Source organism: Lolium perenne, chromosome 1 (genome assembly GCF_019359855.2).
Source record: "Lolium perenne isolate Kyuss_39 chromosome 1, Kyuss_2.0, whole genome shotgun sequence".
NCBI lineage: Eukaryota > Viridiplantae > Streptophyta > Magnoliopsida > Poales > Poaceae > Lolium > Lolium perenne.
The window spans coordinates 192,037,231-192,055,294 of NC_067244.2; the positions used below are offsets into that span (position 1 = coordinate 192,037,231).

The 18,064-nt window shown below is 44.7% G+C and overlaps 1 long non-coding RNA gene across 1 annotated transcript; it reads left to right on the top strand.

The window, feature by feature from the left end:
* Nucleotides 1–3,850: 3,850 nt before the first annotated feature.
* On the top strand, nt 3,851–4,684 carry LOC139834969 (uncharacterized). The gene is made up of 3 exons (XR_011750640.1): nt 3,851–3,881; nt 3,992–4,179; nt 4,250–4,684. It is a non-coding gene; the product is annotated as an uncharacterized lncRNA (long non-coding RNA).
* The last annotated feature ends 13,380 nt before the right edge of the window (nt 4,685–18,064 follow it).

Genomic DNA, 18,064 nt, shown 5'->3' on the forward strand with positions numbered 1-18,064 from the left:
GGTAAGCATGGATCCTTCTTACTCACTCTAAAATGAAACTTTTGGGAGGTTTTTGAAATTTCCATGTTTGAATCTTTTGGTCAAATCCTAGGTTTGAATATGTCTAGACCTTGTTTCTCAACTTTAATGCTTAGTACTATATGACATAAGAAGCTTTTGGGAGGTTCTTGAAATTTCCATGTTTGAAACCCAAAACCACTTCTCTTCATGATTGACTTAATAAGACAGAGTTTAGGGTTAGGGGTAGATACATGATTTTCCTTGTTTGAATATGTCTAGACCTTGTTTATCAACTTAATTAATTGAATGCTTACTATATGACATAAGAAGACCTTGATTTTTCAATTTTTTTGAATTTTTTGATTTTTGATGCCCATTTGAATCTTGGTCAAATCATAGGTTTGACCAAGATTTGAACAAGTTTAAATCATGAATATGAAAAATTAACCATCTATCCTTCTTAGTCACTCCAAAATGTAGCTCTTGGGAGGGTTTTTGAAATTTCCATGTTTGAAACAAAAAACCACTTCTCTTCATGCATGCTTGACTTCATAAAGATAGAGTTTAGGGTTAGGGGTAGATATATACATGATTTTCTGGTTTGAATATGTCTAGACTTTGTGTATCAACTTGAATGCTTACTATATGACATGCAAAGACTTGCTTTGGTTTTTGATTTTGTTTAATTTTGAATTTTTATGCCCATTTAAATCTTGGTCAAATCCTAGGTTTGACCATGACTTAAACAAGTTTAAAACATGAATATGTAAAAGTAAGCATGTATCCTTCTTAGTCACTCCAAAATCAAGCTCTTAATTAAGAGGGTTTTTGAAATTTCCATGTTTGAAACCAAAAACCACTTATCTTCACATGCATGCTTGACTTTATAAGACGGAGTTTAGGGTTAGGGGTAGATACATGATTTTTCAGGTTTAATATGTCTAGATCTTGTTCATCAACCTTAATTGAATGCGCGCATACTATATGACATAAGAAGACCTTGGTATTCATTTTATTTGAATTTTTATGCCCATTTGAATCTTTGTCAAATCCTAGGTTTGACCAAGATTTGAACAAGTTTAAAACATGAATATGAAAAGGTAAGCATGCATGTATGCTTCTCAGTCACTCCAAAATGAAGCTCTTGGAAGGGTTTTTGAAATTTCCATGTTTGAAACCAAAAACCACATCTCTTCATGCTTGACTTCATAAGACAGAGTTTAGGGTTAGGGGTAGCCACATACATGATTTTTCTGGTTTGAATATGTCTAGACCTTGTTTATCAACTTAATTGTATGCTTATTATATGACATAAGAAGACTATGTGCATTGGGTTTTCATTTTTTTTATCCCCATTTGTTGAATCTTGGTCAAATCCTAGGTTTGACCAAGATTTAAACAAGTTTAAAACATGAATAATATGAAAAGTAACCTGCATCGATCCTTCTTAGCCACTCCAAAATGAAGCTCGTGGGAGGTTTTTGAAATTTCCATGATTTTTCTGGTTTGAATATGTCTAGACCTTGTTTATCAACTTGAATGCTTACTATATGACATACACAGACTATGTGCTTTGGTTTTTGATTTTTTTTTTGAATTCTTATGCCCATTTGAATCTTCGTCAAATCCTAGGTTTGACCATGACTTAAACAAGTTTAAGACATGAATATGACAAAGTAATCATGTATCCTTCTTAGTCACCCCAAAATGAAGCTCTTGGGAGGGTTTTTAAAATTTCCATGTTTGAAACGAAAAACCACTTCTCTTCACCATGCATGCTTGACTTCATAAGACAGAGTTTAGGGTTAGGGGGTAGATACATGATTTTTCAGGTTTAATACGTCTAGACCTTGTTTATCAACTTAATTGAATGCTTACTATATGACATAAGAAGACCTTGGTTTTTCAAAAAAAAAATTGAATTTTTATGCCCATTTGAATCTTGGTCAAATCCTAGGTTTGACCAAGATTTGAACAAGTTTAAAACATGAATATAAAAAAGTAAGCATGTATGCTTCTTAGTCACTCCAAAATGAAGCTCTTGGGAGGGTTTTCGAAATTTCGATGTTTGAAACCAAAAACCACATCTCTTCATGCTTGACTTCATAAGACAGAGTTTAGGGTTAGGGGGTAGATACATGATTTTTCTGGTTTGAGAATGTCTAGACCTTGTTTATCAACTTAATTGTTACTATATGACGTAAGAAGACTATGTGCCTTGGTGTTTCATTTATTTTGATTTATTTTGAATTTTATGCCCATTTTTATGCCCATTTAAACAAGTTTAAATCATGAATATGAAAAATTAGTCACTCCAAAATGTAGCTCTTGAGAGGGTTTTTGAAATTTCCATGTTTGAAACCAAAAACCACTTCTCTTCATGCATGCTTTGACTTCATAAGACAGAGTTTAGGGTTTGGGGTAGACAGCACGCGCCGATGCGTGGACGAAATTTATTCTCTGTCCCCCTGACATGCACTTGCCAGTGTCTTCAACAGTCTGACACGAGCAGTGAAGCTTTTATGGAGCCCAGCGGAGAGGGGCTCCATTTCTCGAGCGGTAGCTAGGTGACATGGTGACATGCACCATGTCACCGTGTGACATGCGGCCTAAATCCAAATTTAAACATTGCGAAAAAATCTGAAAAAAATCATGCACGTTCACAGCTCATATTAAGATAACCCCTAAAAATTTCAGATCAAAATTCGAAACATACATCGAGAAACAAAAAAGAGAAACTCAGATGTGAATAGTCTATAGAGAAACTCAGATTTGAATTCGGGAACTATTCATGACAGATTTCTCTTTTTTGTTTCTCGATGTATGTTTCGAATTTTGACTTGAATTTTTTAGGGATTATCTTAATATCTATGAACATGCATGATTTTTTTCAGATTTGTTCGCAGTGTTCAAATTTGAATTTAAACCGCATGTCACACGGTGACATGCCATAGGTGCATGTCACCTGATCTGCGGTGACGCTGGGGCTAAAAAGAAGACCTTTCCACCTCATTTCCTCCACTGTTTCACATATTTTAGCTTCTATTTATGCGGTGCCGTGGAGGTGGGGGTCTGGTCGTCACCCTCCTCCTCCCCACCTCATTTCCACCACTGTCTCGCAACTCCTTGATCTACTACTCCTATCCATATACATGCCACTCAAATGGATGTATTTGTAGATACATCCATTTTAGTGGCAGTTAATATGGACCGGAGGAAGTACTAATAATATGAGGCATGTTTTTGAGCTAGCCCTGTTTAGTAGAGTTTACATTTGAGAGTTACATCTTTCTACCACCATTATTTTTTATTTAGCTTGTCTTTTGTGCCCACCATTTTATCGAGCAGGGTTAATGCAAGATCCATAGCAAACTAGCTTCTCATGACATTTTTTTGGCGGAGTGCATCTTCTCATGGCGAGCTAGTGACTTTGCCACTAGAGTTTTTTTTTGTTGAACTAGTACATTTTTTGGATTTTCCCATTTTATTTGTGCACAAGCTATGAGCCGCCCGCAATTCAGCACCATATATTGGCGGGATTTTCTAGTTCAATTGTTTTGTACTAGGATATTAGCAGGATGCTATCTTCTAGGGCTTTCATTTCCCCTATATCCAGCCCCACCCACGGACAAGCAAGGGCCTCTCTCCCTACCTCGCACCTAGTCCGTCTCGCTCCCTCTCAGTCCTCCATCCGTAGCCGACATCCACCGCGCCGGAGCCAGCTCAGCGACGCCGTCAACCACACTCCGTCCGCTTCGTCGGATCTGCTTCCCCGACTCACTGGTTCATCTTACCGGCTGGCGAGATCGGTACACAAAGCGCCACCATGATCCACCGAACCAAAACGAATGGCCAACGCGCCACCTCCCCAGTCGACCAAGGTTGAACACTTTGTCCGGCAGCTTTTGTTATGTATTTGATTTCCGAGACTAGTTTATTGCTTGCTTCCACTGCTTGTTATTAGCATCTGTTTTTTTGTAATGCCTGCTAGATATTCCCCTCGAGAATGCCTACGAAGAATCTCGGAGGCAAAATATCTTGCAGAATAAGATAATTGCAGCCAAGCTCGGCATACTGTGGAATGGGACAAAATCACCGCACCCCAAGTCGTTGCCGAGATTTTTCACCCGTGTGATGTGCCGCCAAAAGGACGATTCCGTGGGGCAGCTGCTGAAGAAGGTATTTAGCCGCACTGCTCAAATTTCATATGTGTTGTTTGCTGATTGATTTGATGAACTTTGATTTGCAGCAGCTAGCCACTGCTCATGTTCCTAACAAAGACAGTGAGCGCGCCAGTGATGCAGACATTGGTAGAAAGGAGGCGGGATTTGGTCCTATTGTTCTAGCAAGCAATCATTTGAGGGGCCGCCTAGGATCAGCACATCTGGATCCTCCTGAGCTCAACATTAAGGAGGTAATTTTATAATAGTGTTTTAAACATGACATAATCTAATGTACTGAAAGAGATCAAACTGTCAACTGGAGTGGAGTGGTATAGATGGTAGAGATATAGATATAGATTTCAGATTTCCTAATTTTTTCTTGAAAATAGGGTCGCCCCGGCCTCTGCATCCAAATGATGCACCCACCCTTTTATTGCAATGTTTTAGACTCCATTTAAGGTTTAGAAACTCATGGGTTGCTCAAAGTGGTGACATGAATCAACCAACATATTTCCTTTTAATCTGCTGATTGATTTTATGCATGGCAAATCGCGAAGCAAGTATTTGCTCATGTCCACTGCCAAAGCAGCATTGTAGCACTGAGATGTCCCGAGTTCCGTGATGCAAACGTTTGTAGGAACAAAACAGAAGGATGTGGCAATGGGGAAGCTAAGATTAGGCGTCTTCAAAAGGACTTGGATGTGGCCACTTGGCGGAACAAAGAAATGAACCGAGGATGGAATTCTACAATTCAAGATGGCCTACATGCTGTTGCTGATCTGCAGAAGCTAGTGGCTGGCAATTTGGTTATCGCTTTGGCTGATGCAGATGTTCATGAGATCAACTGGACGATCTTGGAACAGGTGAAAGCACGAGCAGAAACTCTGCACTCATCTTTGCAGGTAGATGATTTTCAAAGGGTGATGCAAGAGCCGCTATATGAATAGATTGTTGTTTTCAGTTGATGATGTCCCTGGTTCTTTTGTTTACTTATGTGCTGGTAGTACTTAGGGGAACTAGCTTGTACAAGTAATTTTTTTCCGATAAAGTTGTACAAGTAAATGGCACATGCTTCGCATGTTTGACCAATTAAGTTAAAAAGCTTCACAAAATCCTGCGTCGAAGTTGTTTCACTAAAAAAAAGAGCTCTCACGTGCAAGGCACGTGTAATTTACTAGTATATACTAGTACTAGTAGAGATGGTACACCTAGACATTAGAGATTTGTTTGTTTTAAAGATATTTTTAATTGTGTACAAGATGGAAAATATAACTTTAGGGCATCCACAATGTTGCTATTGCCAAATCTGATACGATGGTGAATTTGGCTTTGGTGTGAAATATAGCAATAGCTCCACAATGTAGTGATTCCAAATATTTATAACGTGGGACCCGCCATCAAGCTAAAACAACACATCAAGCCAATATGGAACTACTCTCACAATGTAGAGAACTAGTTCCAAATGCCAAAAGTGAAATTTGGCATCGGAGCACCTACTTGCTCTGGTTCCTTGTTTTTCTGGTTTTGGAACTACCTCTACAATGTATGGAACTAGTTCCAAAAGCCAAAAATCAAATATGGAACCACTTTTGGCTACACGTTGTGAATGCTCTTAGCAAATTCCTAGTATTTTTCATGGTCGATGTAAAAAAAAGTATTTTTCATGGTTGATGTAAAAAAAACAAGTTTTTTTCATGGTCGATGTAAAAAAAGAGAGAAAACATGTCTCATAAAAAGCCTTATGGTTAGCACATTTTTTTTACGGAGTAACTCTTTTTTACATAGCCCAAATTACTATTCGATTTTCCATTGAAATATTTTATGTGTATAAAGCAAGCGAAGAAGTACACATGCATTTTTCGTTTTATTCTTTTTTGACATTTCAAAATGTATAGAAGATGAATTTCAAAATAAAGAGATCATATGCACCCAAGAACCAACAAGCATATCCCCTTGACCCCGAACATACTCAGGGCCCTTTTGTTGTGGCTTTTTTTTTGCCTTTTTGGCTTTTGGATTTTGGAAGCCAAAAACAAATATTATATTCTTTTGGCTTCCAAAATCCAAAAGCCAAAAAGCCACACCAAAAGGACCCTCGGCCTTCAGACCTGGGATTTCGTAGGCTAGGGTTCCACAGTTTTCCACCAACCAGTAATAATTTCAACTCTGCCCCAAAATTCCCGCCGAAATCCCCCCCCTCCCGCTTCCAAAATTCAAAGCGATGTGAAATAAGTACAGTGTCGATCTTATCCCCCCGGACCGCTCAATTCAGACCTATCACCGGCGGCGCCGAACCCCGCATCTCTCTCTCACGCTTCCACCCTGCATGACCCACCGGATCATCTCACACGCCGGCGCCGGCCCACTGTCCCACTCCCACACCAGCACTACTGCCTTCTCATCGGCCACCGTAGTGACCGACGATGTTCCGCCGTCTCCCTTGCTTTTTAGCAAGCCGGAGTAGCTTCCACCTCCCCCACCCCCACCGACGACCACTGTACCATACGAGCTCCTCCGTAGCCGACTTCCACCGCCGCCTTGTCAGCGACAGTCACCATCGCCGGGTTCTCGTATCTTAATCCCCTACTCCTTCCATCCACCGGACTGGAGAGATGGGCGCCTCCATGGTCCACGGCAGGAAACCAAAGCGTACACGCGCCCACTTCCAAGAAGGTTGATATGGCCGCATTCGTTATGCATGTGATTTCGAAAAGTATTTTTTTGCTTACTTGCACCGCCATCTCATTAGCATTTTTTTTTGTAATGCATGCTAGATATTATTGCAATAAAGAAGAATGAATTAAAAGAGAAACGGATACGGAATATATGTAGAAGATATGCAAGCCGTGTGGGCACAAGCATTTGTAACGCTATTGCCTCTAGTGCAAACCTGAACAAAATCGGAGAAGAACCCTTTCCCCTCCCCAAAGATAAAGAACAATGTTATGATTCACAATTTGATCCTGCTGAGCCTCTTGGAGAGCTGACTCAGGAAGATGCCTTGCTGACCATTCTCCTCAACCCCACCGGGTGATTTACGTGTTTTTACTTTGAGATATCTGTTGCAACTTCCATGTGTTGTATACTTGTATCCTGAATCCCACCAAACATGTTCACATGCCACCTCTAGGTCTCCTTAATGCATCATATATATGTTTCAGCATGCACGTCATCCTTTACTGTTCTTCATTCTATCCCATTTGCATATCATCATATATGGGACTTCTGTAGACTGAAATATCGTTTATGTGTGCTAGGAATCTGCAGCTTCAAGTAAGAATTTCGCAGGAACCACCAATGAGAGGAAGACCATTCAATATGCACCTGAATCGGTGATAGAACAGCTGCAACCAAAAAAGAAACCTGCTTCTGCTACTAGACAATCTCAGCGATTCATGGCACTAGTTGAAGAAAATAACGAAAATGCTAAGAGTACTGAAATAAAAAAACGTGGTGAACACCCCAAGCGGTTGAATCAGCCACCTGTTACCAATCCAGTCAACCAGCGACAATCGGCAGCAGAACCAGTTTCCACAGCAACTTCTCAGCCACAATTGGCAGTAGAACCAGTTTCCACAGCAACTTCTCAGCCACAATTGGCAGCAGAACCAGTTTCCACAGCAACTTCTCAACAACAATTGGCAGCAGAACCAGTTTCCACGGCAACTTCTCAGCCACAATTGGGATCAGCAGTAGCTGTGGTAGGAAATACTGCCCAAGGACACACTGTACCAGTCCCAGCTGACACAACCACAACATCAGCAAACTGTTGATGATCTCCCACTGACCCATATTAGTCCTGCCATAGACAACTCCCCTGAGGATGAGCCCCACACTGAAGAAGGTACATTTTCCAATGCTTATAGTTTCATTCTCCGTTATAAAGTTATACTTTATAGATAAATAAATAAATAAATATATATATATATAAATATATATATCTACCTTGATAGCTTGATGTAATGCTTAACTTTGTAGTTGCACCACGATCAAGAAAAACGAGGGGCCCAACAGTAGGGAAAATGTTCGTAGCTAAGCTTGCTGGGATGGAATCAAGATTTCGCCTTTCATCTATCGTAGGTGGCAGAAGGCCACTGGACCCAGAAGAATCTTGTAAATTAGCATCGGATGTAGGAATTTTTGTCAGGAATGAAATTCCTATCTTCCCAACATGGAAAGAGCACGTAGACACCTCTACGCATTTTGAAAAATTAGTGCACAGGTTACATGTAAGTCATCTTTCTCTTGGTAATGTTACTCTGTTGCGGTCAAAACCCACCGGCGAGCAGCGACGGGCAACACAGTAGAGCCGGGAACAACTTAGGGCTGCGGCTGGCCCTGGTCCCTCCGAGCGACGGCCCGCAAAGCCTCTGGTACACACGTCCGATGCTGATGCAAGGGCGTGCCACCTGACCTATACCTGATCAGGAAGGTGATGGAGATGCCTCGCTTAGTTTCCTGCATGGCATACACGTAAACATTAAATACGAGCCTCGATCGGCTCTCAGGTTATCCTGTGAATCGGCTCAAGGAGCCGATCCACCCATGATTCGTACGAGGTGCACGAATATATGGTGGTCCTGCTTGATCAAGATAAAGCTAAAGCGATCTACAACGATTTAGGGTTTTCACCGCATAATCGGATCATCCTACTCACGATTGGGCCTCGCGGCCACGCACGGTGATCGTAAGCCGATCCTAGACAAGGCCTAAAAACCAACACGAGGTTGATCCCCGGAACATCCTGTCTAGGGCTAGCAAACGACACCCTGCGTGCCGCTGGATCCTCCAACCCTTTGTAAGGCCTAACTATTGCAGATATTAAACTAATCCTTGAAGAACAAGGAGCAACCGTAACGGATCGGATCTACGAAATAATGATCAAGCGGGGTGCCGCCCCTACACCTAAGATAGGTGTAAGGGCGGCTAGATATGCAAGGGTTGCACTACGATAGCATGTAATACGAAGAACAATGCTAACCCTAACATATCTAAGATAACTACGGTGCTCACCATCAAAAAGGCTTCAGTACGAGCAACGCATGAACAACGTGAATAAGCTTATGCTGCCTAGATCGCAAGGCAGCATGATGCTTACCGGTAGAAACCCTCGAGACGAAGGAGTTGGCGATGCGCCGAGATTGATTTGTGGTTGAACGTTGGTTGTTGTTTATTTCACAAACCCTAGATACATATTTATAGTCCAGGGGACTTTCTAATTCATGGCGTGCACCTAACCGTGCATGGGTCGAACTCTATTTTCTAATCTAAGATGCGATCTACTATATTACAGATACAAGGGCAAACTAGCCCAAACTTTACATATAAGGCCGATTCACGTATTTCTTCCATGTATATTCTTCAAACCCATCTTGATCGCGGCCCACTTCTGACTCGGTCAAATCCTGGTGATAACACATGCCCCCCTGGTTTTGATAATGATAATTTCAAAACCACTCTGTTTTTTTTTACGAAGGGTCATGTCGTGGCAGAGCAGAACCGTTGCAGCATCCTTCATCCTGATGCCCTGTCTTCTCAACTTCTCTGCAAAATTCGATAGCTTTAGCATCACCTCCTCGGAAACTGCAATGGCATTAAATCTCCACCAGGCTTCTCATTATTTATCTGTGCCGATCGATTAGCCATCTTCATCCCCTTCCTCTGTTCTAGCTATCGGCACCAAAAAACCCTCTCCCCCTGTAGCAATGTCGTCTTCTTCCTCCTCTTCCGTTTCTCTCCAATCCTCTTCTTCAAGCGAGTCGATTCCAGAGCACGACCAGATGGAGGCGTACAACCGGCGTGCTCCCAAGCATTGGGACAAGTGGGAGTGGGACTTCGATTTCGTGCCAGAGGGCGAGGACCTCGTCTGGTCAGATGGGGCCATGCCCCTAACCGACGGGGAAGATGACCTCCGGTACCTGGTTGACGGAGCACTGGAGGCGGAGAGCGATGACGACGACCCTCCCTTCCGGGGCAAATTCACCTCCGTCACCAAAGAAGAAGAAGAGGACGTCGAAGACGAAGACATCTCCTCCGACTTGAAGAAGGAACAGGAGGACGACACCTCCTCCGACGAACCACCGCCAAAGCGCATCCGGGGCTGGGCTTGGTCAGACGAGGACGATGATGATGACGAGGAAGAAGCCTCTGCTGAAGGTCACAGTAGCAGCAACGAGGAACCCGTCGACAGCAGCAATGACGGCAGCTTCCCCAGCGACGGCGAAGACAGCAACAACCCTTAGATTAGGGATTTACTAGCATAGGGTTAGCAGTAGTAATCTGTTCCCTTTTGTTGATCAATCGGCTTCTCTTTGTAAGAAATCTTATTATCAATGAAAACTTCCTTTGATTTTGCCGATGTCCTCTATGCTGATTTAGCCGATTTTTCCTCATCTGACTTTGTCGACCGCTAGCCTAATCAATGCTCAATGACTGACGGCAACGCATCGGTCCCTTACGATAATCTGCGAGACAGGCCGATGATGACAGCATTTGGCACAAACGATCGCAGCAGGCCTGCAACTTGGTTTTGAGCAGGCGTCTTTAAGAGAACCCTGGGACTGTCGCTGAGTCAGCTTGGATGCTGAAACTGATAACTCCGTAACAAAAGCACCACTCTTCAGGACAATTGCGATGTAGAGCCAGCCGATTCCAACCAAACTGGGTCTCCAGGGCCAAGAACCTTTTGGGCGAGTTGCCTCCCAAGCCTCATCCAAGGCGAGAATAGTGACGAATCAGCCAAATGTGTTACCATCGGCCTCCAAGTTATAATGCAGAACCAGCCGATTCCAACCAGATCGGTTCTCCAGAGCAAAAAAATTTTAGGGCGAGCTGCCCCCCGAGCCTCTTCAGCTCTCATCAAAACGTGGCAGGGAAGCGACGCAACAACCTCTGAAAGTGACATCGACCAAGCCGCCACATTAATCCACGCCAGGCAAAAATGCCATAGCCGCTTGATTCGTTATCGGCTGTGCTCATGCTTCTAGGATAGGTATGCTCCCTTTGTTGGACTCACCCTTAACCTGATCTGCATGCTTACACTTGCACTGCTGAACTTGAAGTCTTGCAGAAGGAGTTGGAGGTCTTTGAGAAGGAATTCATCCAGTAGAGCCTCTCCTTGTAACTCATCAACTGCTCCATCGGGCTTCCGTAAATTGATGGCCATGCATCGGCTTTTTATTCTAAAGTCGATGTCTGTGCATCGGCTGAATATCATGATGCTGAAAAAAAAATTTTACTGGCCGATTTTTCTAATCGGCCCCCAATGTTTCACTGTACACATGTTTATCTGCACATGTTCACATGTTCATCTGGTTTAGGTGCCCCCCGAGCCAAAGCTGATAGGTAACTGCAGATATCGGCTCTGTAGTCTAGTCAAGGCACCGTATTTGCACGTCGGCTTTGGTAGGACCAATGTTATTTTTCCCTGACTCATCAGCCGACGTAAACCGCTGCCCAATAGATCGACGTTGCATGTAAGCAGGACATGTGGTGAAGATAATTTTGGCCGATTGCTGGAATCGGCCTCCGTATTGATTGAAGCGCTCAATGAAGGCTCTGTAACATTCCTTCATAGATCCTTGGGGCCGATCCCAAGGATCGGCCTCTCCATGTTTGCTCTTGCTACACGGTCAGGCCGGTGGATAAGACCAGTCCAACCTCGTCCTTTGTCATGTCGACGCGCTCGCTGCCGTCCACCTTGAGTGCATCGTGTAATCCTGGAGCACTAAGCTCCATCGGAAGGACGAGCACCATGTTTGTGCCAGCCGATGTATCATCATCAGCTTTCCTTTGCTTGGGGCGCCACTCCATTTTCCGTGGACGACCCTCTTTATCCAGGGTCCGCTGAACTTTCGCAGCCAGATCAGGTCGCGCCTTCCTTAGCGTATGCAGGTATAACCTTTCGGCTTCCTCCAAGCCGCGCAATCGCTGAACCCTGCGCTTTTGGGAACGGCTGAGCCCATCAGGGCACCACCTTGGCCGGTGGTACCTGTCTTCTTCTTCTTCTCCCTTGTCTTCTAAATCCTCGAGATCTTCCAGCCGAGGGGACTCAGCGCGTTTGCTTTGTGGTGGGAGAGGCCCTAGACGTTTGAACACGGACACATTGGCTGCCTCCTTCTTCTTCTGGTTGCATTCTGGGCAATTGCCGATTGTAGGCAATCGGCTCATCCCTGAATCCCAGCAGTGTCTGAAGAAGGGGCAGTCCCAATGCCTATCTTCGTCGCCTTGCTCCCTTGATTTTTCTTTGGCACGGCGCTCGCACTCCTCCTCATCGCGATCATGCCGACGATGTCTTCTGGCTTCCCTAGCCAGACGATCTCTTTCGTCTTCATCACTGGATCGTCGGCGTTGGTCATACTGACTCACATACTTATTGAGGAGGTGATCAGAGAGGGGTCGCTGATATCTTATGTTCTTCACTTCTCCCTCTGTGACGTAGCGCTTGCCATCATGACGGAGCTGATCGCGTGGAGCGGCCTCCTCTGTGTCCTTGCTACGAGAGCAGCTGCCCTCGTCTCCATCCTTGCCAGCGTGGTGTCCAAGTCCTACCATGTTGATGCTGAACGAGGATCCTGGCTGGCAACCTTCAGGGTAAGTGCATTCCACCATGTTAACGGCGGGGAAGGGTTGGGTGTCGACCTTCATGGCGTACTGGTTGAAAATCAGACGTCCTTGTTCTATCGCCATTTGGATCTACTGACGCAACACCCTGCAGTCGTTGGTGGCATGGGAGAGCGAGTTATGCCATTTGCAGTATGGCTTTCCGTTCAGCTCCTGTACCGTGGGGAATTTGAGACCTTCGGGTATCTTCAACTGCTTCTCCTTGAGCAGGAGGTCGAAGATTTGCTCAGTTTTGGTTACGTCAAAATCAAACCCCCTGGGCGGACCTGGTGGCTTAACCCATTTGCAGGACACGGGGGTTGCCCCTCGAGTCCATTCAGCCATTGCTACCTCTTGATCTCCCGCAGAAACTTCGTCTTCCTCTGCCTCGACCAGGACTACTGCACGCTTGAATTTGTCCTGGTACAAGTCCGGGTGGCGCTGTTCGTATGCCGACAGTTTCTGAACCATGTGCGCCAGTGAGGGATAGTCTGCTTGGGAGGCCATGTCCTTGAGCGGCGCTGCTAGGCCCGCCACTGCCAACTCGACTGCTTCCTTTTCAGTCACACGAACCGAATAACATCGGTTCCTAAGATTCCTGAAGTGCTGGATGTATTCTGTCACAGTTTCTCCACGCTTCTGACGTATTTGTGCTAGATCGGCAAGGCCAGACTCGGAAGCCTCTGAGTGGTACTGCATATGGAACTGTTCTTCCAACTGCTTCCAAGTCCGGATCGAGTCTGGTGGCAACGAGGTGTACCACCCGAAAGCCGATCCCGTGAGGGACTGTGAGAAGAACCTCACGCGTAGTGGATCCGACACTGAGGCCATTCCTAGCTGTGCCAAATATCGGCTCACATGCTCGATGGAGCTGGAACCATCTGATCCACTGAATTTGGAGAAATCAGGGAGCCGATATTTAGGTGGTAGCGGGATCAACTCGTACTCGTCGGGGTACGGCTTGGAATAGCCGATCGCCCTCCTTTTCGGCACCATGCCGAATTGGTCTCTCAGTATGGTACTGATCTGATCCGCTATGCTGGCTGCAGGAGTTGAACTCTGAAGATTCGCCGGGGTGGCGTACTTAGCCAGCCATGCTTGCTTTTCCAGCTCTGAGCCAACTGCAGGAGCTGAGCTGTGGAGGTTCGTCGGGGTGGCATATTTAGTTAGCCACGCCTGCTTCTCAAGATCTGTTGCTGACGTTCCTCCGGCGTTCGCCGTAGTCCCTGATGTCGGGGCCTGGTTTGTGTGCGCCCGATTATCGCATGATCCGGCACGTATGTGCACATGTACCCATGAGGGATCTCCTTAGGCGCCTCATGCAAGAACTGGCAGTCACTAGGGTCACCACCGATCTTGTAGACGACGAATGCCGGTGAATTCGGCACTTCTGGTGCTGCCAACGCAAATGGCAGCGGTGGACAGGACTGGAGTGGCATCTCTCCTTGGTGTGTCCCGAGAGCTGGTCCTGACGGAGAGTACTGGTGCCTCATGATCTCATGGATCACCCGGAGAGCGACACGCTCCAAAGTGTTCACCAGGTTCTCAGAGTGGCGGTGTAGCGAGTGAGCCACCAAGTAGTTGATCTCCTGACGTAGGGACCTGGTGCGTTCTTCTGACGGGGCAGAGAGGTCTATCCCATCGAGTGCACCATCAGGCGTGAACCCCTTCCACCTGATGCCATGTGAACGGGTTCTGTGAAAAGAGCCGATGAGGTCGGCTTCGAGGATCGCTTTGACCTCGTCATACTTCTTCTTGAGCTCGTCGGTTAGATCCTCGTACGTGACTGGAGTGCCGTCCGCCATCTCAGATGTAGATGGCGATGTGGTTGATGACGAAGCTTGTCCCACCGGGCGTGCCAGAATGTGTTGCGGTCAAAACCCACCGGCGAGCAGCGACGGGCAACACAGTAGAGCCGGGAACAACTTAGGGCTGCGGCTGGCCCTGGTCCCTCCGAGCGACGGCCCGCAAAGCCTCTGGTACACACGTCCGATGCTGATGCAAGGGCGTGCCACCTGACCTATACCTGATCAGGAAGGTGATGGAGATGCCTCGCTTAGTTTCCTGCATGGCATACACGTAAACATTAAATACGAGCCTCGATCGGCTCTCAGGTTATCCTGTGAATCGGCTCAAGGAGCTGATCCACCCATGATTCGTACGAGGTGCACGAATATATGGTGGTCCTGCTTGATCAAGATAAAGCTAAAGCGATCTACGACGATTTAGGGTTTTCACCGCATAATCGGATCATCCTACTCACGATTGGGCCTCGCGGCCACGCACGGTGATCGTAAGCCGATCCTAGACAAGGCCTAAAAACCAACACGAGGTTGATCCCCGGAACATCCTGTCTAGGGCTAGCAAACGACACCCTGCGTGCCGCTGGATCCTCCAACCCTTTGTAAGGCCTAACTATTGCAGATATTAAACTAATCCTTGAAGAACAAGGAGCAACTGTAACGGATCGGATCTACTAAATAATGATCAAGCGGGGTGCCGCCCCTACACCTAAGATAGGTGTAAGGGCGGCTAGATATGCAAGGGTTGCACTACGATAGCATGTAATACGAAGAACAATGCTAACCCTAACATATCTAAGATAACTACGTTGCTCGCCATCAAAAAGGCTTCAGTACGAGCAACGCATGAACAACGTGAATAAGCTTATGCTGCCTAGATCGCAAGATGCGATCTAGGCAGCATGATGCTTACCGGTAGAAACCCTCGAGACGAAGGAGTTGACGATGCGCCGAGATTGATTTGTGGTTGAACGTTGGTTGTTGTTTATTTCACAAACCCTAGATACATATTTATAGTCCAGGGGACTTTCTAATTCATGGCGTGCACCTAACCGTGCACGGGTCGAACTCTATTTTCTAATCTAAGATGCGATCTACTATATTACAGATACAAGGGCAAACTAGCCCAAACTTTACATATAAGGCCGATTCACGTATTTCTTCCATGTATATTCTTCAAACCTATCTTGATCGCGGCCCACTTCTGACTCGGTCAAATCCTGGTGATAACATACTCATACTAGTATACCACATTGGCACGTCCCGTTCCTTCTAGCTTGTTGTTGGCTCTATGTATATCGCACCAACGGTTTATATTGTTGTGAACAGTTAAGGTTCGAGTTCGATGAGGACCAAGAGGAAGTAAAGCATGTTCTCAACAGTCTATTCTCAGGGCCCATCTGCGCGATATCGCAGCAGGCTAAAGAAGAAATACTTCACTGGAAAGATTACTGGGAGTGTTCCAACTATATCTCCTTTTAAGCAAATGACTGACAAATAGTGGGGAGATCTTGTGAAGCACTGGTCTGATCCAAAGAATATGGTATGATTTGTAAGACTAAGACCAGATCACATCTTGGATTCTTATTTATAGCAGTGTCTCACTAGTCTCCTTTTTGCAGAATTTGGCTAAACAGAATCAGAAAAACCACGGTAAACTACTTTTACCTAGCCGTACGGGATCTCGTAACCTTATAGTGCACATTCGGCAAAAAGTAAGGACATGTTGTTTTATACTGCTATTTAGAAATATTTTAGTAAAAGATCATGCAGAGTATATACACCAGTGTGCAGCTTATATTATGATCCTCCATTTCAACCACGTTACTCGATTTATAAATGGTAGTACTAAAATGCAGATGTTACATAATGCAAGTAAAAGGGAACCAAACAAAGAGATGACTCTGCCAGAGATTTTTGAAGCATGCCAGAAGAACAAACTTGAAGTGATTGGAGAAGTCGCACAGAGTGTTCCTGTAAGTTTTCTAAAAGATTGAAATTTTGTGACGACTCACATCCCAACTTGTAGGAGTAGTAAAGTACATGTCAATATGATATTATATATGTTTATTAAAATTCATGTGATGTGAATCAGACATGCCAAACTGTAGGAATAAAAGTAGGTCATACACATGATAAATCTACTATCAGCAAGTTTCTCTGTAGTAACTATCATGTTTACACATGTGTACGAACTGAATTTTTTGCAGGAAGATATGAAATTAGAGATGGCAAAACCTGGTAAAAACGGTCTGGAAAAAACCGATGAAGAATGTGTGAAGGCATTTTCTATGGCAATAAAAAAGAAAGGCATTGCCAAAAACACTTTCTTACGGAATGCTGGACTGCTGAAGTGCAAGTCCATGTCCAAGTCAAAGTATTTGCATGCTCAAGTTCTAGAGGAGCAACTCCAAGTAGAACGAGCTGCATCAACTGCGCTAAGACTAGAAGTCGACAATTTTAGAACGATAGCAGCACAGAAGGAGGCCCTACTGGAGCAGGTTAGGAATGCTAGTAAGTAGTAAGAAGAGTATCTGCTAGATAATTGGAGATGAACGGGGACAGTGACAGGTCATTACCTTCGTCTTGTAAAATGGTTCCTTAGTCTGAGCATATTTCGTAGGTGCATTTATCTGCAATTGCTATGATCTTGGTGGTCGTTTCCTTGTTGTGATGTGGATTTTTTTTTGAACCGGAACCCTGCTGATTGTTAATATTATAAGTGGATTGCCTAGCCCTTTCCATCAGTTCTGACTTGTGGTTCCGTTGGCTCGTGGATGAAGCTTGACATGGTATCAGAGCCCATAGTCTCAAGTTCGGACTTTTGGTCGCGTTGGCTAGTGCATTAAAGCTTGACACTGATGATTTTCCGTGATCCATTGATTTCCAGCTTTCTACATATAGCCCAGGTCTAGAAGCTTGTCAACTGGTCTGGTTCATTCATCGCTGTATTGAGTGCAATGAACGGAACAGTGCTTCTCCTTTGTGTTGTGCTGCAACACAACAGCTGTTCCTGCTTCTGTACAGGCGAGTTGTGAACAAAGATACTTATGTATGCTACCAAATTTCGACTCCATATAATCAATAGCTTAACAACCGTCTAATTCAAAATCTCAACACTGTAGCATATACCTCCTGCCTATCGAATACAATTATTTCACACACTGAAATAGTTTGTACAGCGTTTTGAATTGGAGAACATGGGAACCGACTTTGGTTTCTGATTATGACTTGATGTGACCCTAGGCCCTGGATTCCTGAGCAGAAGGTATGTGTAAAAACAAAGAGATTACGAAGTGCTAATTCCCTTTTTTTTGTAAGTCCTGGTGGCATTGACACTCCTTTCTTACTTGCTATATTTTTTTGGTGTTTATATATAATAGAGAATTACCAGCTTATTGTCGAACCCGTTAGATTTTGGGCAATAATTGTTACGTGGCTGCTTCTTAATTAAAGTTTATCATGTCATGTAGATGGATTTGTGAAAGATGCAGCGGG